We start from the raw sequence: 5,145 nt of genomic DNA, 5'->3' as shown, positions 1-5,145 counted from the left end.
AACTGTCCTTCAGGCCCTGTAGGGAGACTCAGGACTTCTTGGCTTCCCAGGGGCCCATGGCCAGAGCTCCCACTGCCCCTCTCAGGGCAAGGGCAGCAGGCAGGGGAAGTCTTAGGAAACCTACTTGGTTATCAGCGGTTGTTTTTCCAGACCAACGGGGCCACGGCTGTGAGGCCCCAAGAGAGAGTCCAGCTGTTCTGATGGCCCAGGTCAGGCAGCTCTGGGGAAGGGCCAGGTGAGGACTGGTGGGGAAGGGGTCCTGTGGTTGTCAGGTTGCAGCCAAGTCTCAAAGGGCCCAGAATCCTGGAATTCACAGCCTACTTCTAGAAAAGGCCACGCACACAGTAAGTGTTCATTGTATGTTTAATGATTTTTTCTTGTTGAAAAGTTTATCTTGTTCATATAAACTCTGAAATGTATGCAGTGCGTTGCTGCACGTATTCAGGTGAAGGCAGCCTGCCCCTCTGCCAGTGCCTGGACAGGAGTCATGTCATTTCATTTTGTTCTGGTTCCTCTTCTCCTAGAAGAAAGCGGTGGGGTCAATAGGGCCTGGAGAGAAAGCCTAGGAACGGAGCAGGATGCCGAGGGGTCTCAGAACCATGGAGGGGCCCCACTCTTTCCCCGGCCCTTCCCAGAGCCGTGGCAGCCTTTCCCAGGGCCTCTCCTTACTCTTGCAAACGGTGACCCACAGTGCCACCCCTGCCCAGGCCCTGCTCAGGTGCCACCTGGTGAGAGACTGCCAGTCCTGACCTGTTTCACTACATAATAGGTGATGCCACCGATGACAACGACAACCACCAAGCCCGCAATAAGCCATGCCACAGGTCCAGAAAACAACACGCTCACTGAGACTGAGGACACGACCTGGAGGGAAGAAGAATGGGCCAGGTGACTCCAGTGACCCCAGGCCCATCCCACAGATGGGAACCATGAAAGGTCTACAGGCCTAGGTCCCGTAGAATACTGGATCAGAATCCAGAGAAAAATAAAATGACCCTAGAGATGGCCTGGTCCCACCCAGCTCCATGGGAGGAACAGACTCCCAGAAAGACCCCAACAGCCCCTCCCTCTTCAGGGACCAGATGGTGGTCCCAGGGCGGTGGCTTAGCTTCTTTGAGTCTAGCCTCCTACAGATCCTGGAGACCAACCCTCCACCCCTGCTCTGGCCGGAACCAGTTGGCTGTGACTGAGGATACCCTATCTCAGATGTCCTGGGGTCTCAGCTCAGAGGGAAGCAGCAGAGTCCACCCCCAACCCCCATAGGCCACAAGGGTGTTTAGTCATCCTGGGCCCACTCAGCCAGCTAGGGAGATGACCACTCTTGTGCATGGGTGTGGGGCATGGCCCTGCAGGCTGCTGAGAGGGCCTTTGATTCTCACCAATGAAACTGAAATAGACACTGGCTCTGTCATCTTCTACACAGGAAGGAACTCAGCCCTGCAGGAAGGAAAGCGTATGTCATCTTCCACCTTCATACTGGCTCCTTTGGGGCTCTGGATATCCAGCTCATGGCGGGTCACAACCTGCCACCCTTCTCAGCACCCACGCCGCCCACACACCTCCAAGGGCCACTTAAGAAGAGACAGAGTAGACTGCCAGGAGCCCATGGGCTGCCTCAGGTTGCTCTCCACATGTCTTTGGAGCACAGGGGTTGCCCTCTAGGTTGCTCAAAAGTCCCTCAGGATCAAGTTTCAGTGCCACTGCCTCACATGGGCCCCCAGCCTCACCCAGGCCCCTTCTCAGCCCCAGAGCCTCCTCTTCCCAGCCACCCTGGAAGTGCACAAGGGTGGTCACCAATCTGCTCTTTGCCTGTCCCGCCCTAAATAACCTTGCTCTCTGCTCCAACTGTGACTTCCTGCTGGGTTGACATGGGAAGCAGCTGCAGAACGTTGGCACAGAGTCACCAGGAGTTTCCAGCTGCCAGTGAGCAGGTCAGAGGCCAACTCAGCTCATGCTCCATTCCGGCTACAGCCCTGGCCCACTACTCTCCCTGCAGCCCATGGGATGGTGACCACTTTCTTGGTGTCAGCCCCTGTGCCCTCCTCACCTCCTGGTGTCTCCTCCCCTGACTCTCCTTGGAAGCAGTCTGTCCTCTGGGAGGGCTGCCCTTTGCTCATCCCTCATGGCTCCTCCTCAGTCCCCCAGCTTCCCCCACACTGAGCACCCCAGAACTGGCCCCTGACCCCTCTCCTCTGTTCTCTGGATCCTCAGAGAATATTCTCTGCCACTCCCTCTCTGTCTCCAGCTGATTTTCTGCGCTGCCCGGGCTTCTGACCCCTCCCTCCCCCCACCAATGCTCCCTCAGAACCCCAGGCATCCATGGGTTCTGATGGGGGCTGTCATTGGGCAGGGGCAGTGAGGCAGGGGGCGGGGCCACCAAGAGGTATGTATGGGACAGCCAAGCTTTCAACAGTCTCTCTGCCCCTCCCTTCCCAGTACCCCTTTTTCAGCAGCCCAAATCTCATGACACCCTGTGGCCTTACCTGCTCTTACCCTGTGGCTCCTGTGATTCTTACCTACTTCACCTGGATCACTCCTTTGCTGAGAAGCCCCTCCAGCCTGCACATCCCTCCCCAGACCAATGCCCTGTCCCCTCTGGACAATGAGCCATCTGTAAGATCCCCACACTGGGGAGACAGTCCTCCCTTCCTGACAGCTTCCCCACCCTCACCTTGACAGGAGGTGAGTTCTGATCAGTTGCAAAGGGTTCTCAGTCTGGTGCCAGGGGCCAGAAATGCAACTGGAGTGGCTGCCTCTACCCCACCCATTTCCCTCTTCTGCAGATAGTTTCTCTGAAGACACGTGACATGGCTCAGCTCTGAGTTTACTTGATTCATTTAGCTCATTTGAATAAAGTTGAGTTCTGAAACAAAAGCGGTTCAACTGCTCCTGGCTTCTCAGTAAAGGACCCCTCTCGGAACCTCTTGGAGGCTGAGGCAGAGAACTACAGGCAGAAGGACACAGATGAAGGCCCAGAGCCTGGGGCAGTGCCAGGTGTGGTGGACTGTGAGCTCCAAGACCCCCATTTGTTACCACCCAGAGCAGGTTTAAGAGGTCCTCGAGCTTGCTGTGTAAACAGCCCCCACCATGGGCCCTGCAGCCAGCCTATTTGTGTAATCCCCGGGCTTCCCTTTGGCCAGAAGAGCATGCCACTTGGTTCTCACAACTGGGATTGAACAGTCCTGGAACGCTTCCTGGAGGAGGTGGGACTTGATCCTGGGAAGGCAGTGGCTGAGGCACATTTTGCTTTAAGGTCCTAGGGGACTACCAGTGTGAGGCCAGAGTCTGGTCCCCCAGGGGGTCCAGGGCAGGAGTTCCCACTGCCCCTTACAAATCCAAGTTAGCAGGAAGGGTAAGCCTCAGGGAACCCATCAGGCTAGATGTTCAAGGAGGCCCAGGAACAGGATTGGGCCAGAACATCAGAGCCCCATTTGGCCTTGGAGAGGCCACAGTGTGAGACTGGGTAGGCCATAGGGGGAACCTGCCAGGCAAGGTTCCAAAGAAGTTGCCCCTGAGCTCCCTCCCCTACTGCTCACTTGACTCCAGTCCTGGGAGGTCTCTTCAGGGCCTCTCACCTGCAGCGCCGGGCCAGGTGCAGTCACTTCCACTCCTGCACTGTGCCCAGAGCCTGGCCTGGTGCTGGCTACACTGCCTGATGTGCAGTACCACACTGCCCTTGGCAGTTTTCTCCCAGCCTGTGTGCGGGGGCTGCCTCCCCGCTGGAGCAATATGTAGAGCTGGGTGAGTGGGGTGGAGGGATGGCAGTGTGGACCTTACTGACACATCGCAGGAGGGAGTTTGTGTACTGGGACCATAGCTGGGACTGGGGACAACACAAGGAAAACCTCCCCACAGCGAGCTAAGCCCGCTGATTCCTAATCCTGAAAGTGAGGCTGTTCGGGGCAGGGCAGGACGTGTGCCAAGTGTCCTTGCTTAGGGGAAGCCAGCTTAACAAGACCCTGACTCATGAGCCAAGGTCGTAAGAGGGTTCAACATTGGTGAGGTGACATGCGGGCTGGGCTGTTGCTGAGCTTAAGCAGGAAGTGGTTGGAGCCCTGGAGACTGAACTACCATCAGGACATCCCTTCTCATCCCCTTCTCTAGGTACCCGGCTCTGAGAAGAAGGCAGCCTGCCGGCCAGGGGACACTGGAGAGGAGGTCCCCTCCAATGCATGCTTCTTTCATAACCAAGTCACCTCCTTTCCTACAAACAGGCATACAGGTTCCTCCAATTTTTGTCCATGTCACAAAGCCTTTGCAGAGTGGGTCTGAGGCTCTCCATTGACTCTTAGGGCGCTTCACTGAAATTTTCTAATTTTTAATTTTTAGGCATGAGATTTTGGCTGGTAAATCTTTGACTTATTTTTCAGTGTTTTAAAAAGTCTTTAAAAATGAAAGGCTGGTGGAGTGGCTCAAGTGGTAGAGTGCCTGCCTTGCAAACATGAGGCCCTGAGTTCAAGACCAGTCTGGCCTGCATAGCTATACCATGTCTCCAAAAAAGCAAAGAAAGTTAAAAAGCTCTGTAAAACCCCAAATCCCAGAGAACATTCAGCAGCAGAGCAGAAAGGGGAGGGGCCAGCAAGGGCCATCCAGTAGGCATTTGGCACAAAGGCTAGGAGCCACTGAAGGAGGCAGTCTCTTTCCCTTGACATCAAATTATCTTTCAGAGTGTCCTGAGCCCAGGGACAGGGGCATCTTCCAGGGCTCAGATCCCAGGTGTCTTTGGGTGCCTGATAAGGTGCAGGTGTGGGATGCAGCTTGGGCAAATGCTTTGCCTGTTGTGTGCCCCACACACCTGTGCTGTAGCCAGCCTGGTCTTGACCAGTTGGTTATGTCCAGTGACCTGGGCACACAGGAGGGGCCAGGATGCTGGAAGGCCTCCTGGGGACCTGACCTGCTGCCAGTGGAAGGGCCTAGAGGTAGCTGGAGTCTTCAGGTGAAAGGTAATCTTAGAAGTCCTCACAGGTAGCCTCTGTTGTGGGGACTGGCCTTCCTGCCAGAGTCCAGCCATCCTCAGGGCATGGCTTGAATGCTTTTCCAGAACTCCTCCTCCCCAGGCGCTGAACACACCCTCCGTAGCTCCTGTCCTGATTGTGATTATCTACTTCTTTGTGACATGCTTATGGCCAGGAAACTAAGTAGAAA

At 55.7% G+C, this 5,145-nt stretch overlaps 1 long non-coding RNA gene across 1 annotated transcript; it reads right to left on the bottom strand.

The window, feature by feature from the left end:
- Positions 1-345: 345 nt before the first annotated feature.
- Positions 346-2,753, bottom strand: LOC109698689 (uncharacterized). The gene is made up of 4 exons (XR_002213560.2): positions 2,672-2,753; positions 1,380-1,437; positions 751-864; positions 346-520 (listed from the first exon to the last, which is right to left on the bottom strand). It is a non-coding gene; the product is annotated as an uncharacterized lncRNA (long non-coding RNA).
- Between the last annotated feature and the right edge of the window lie 2,392 nt (positions 2,754-5,145).

The sequence above is a fragment of the Castor canadensis genome, chromosome 17, assembly GCF_047511655.1.
Source record: "Castor canadensis chromosome 17, mCasCan1.hap1v2, whole genome shotgun sequence".
NCBI classification, from domain to species: Eukaryota; Metazoa; Chordata; class Mammalia; order Rodentia; family Castoridae; genus Castor; species Castor canadensis.
Note: the sequence above shows the minus strand (reverse complement) of the source record. Positions and strands in the feature narration are given on the sequence as shown.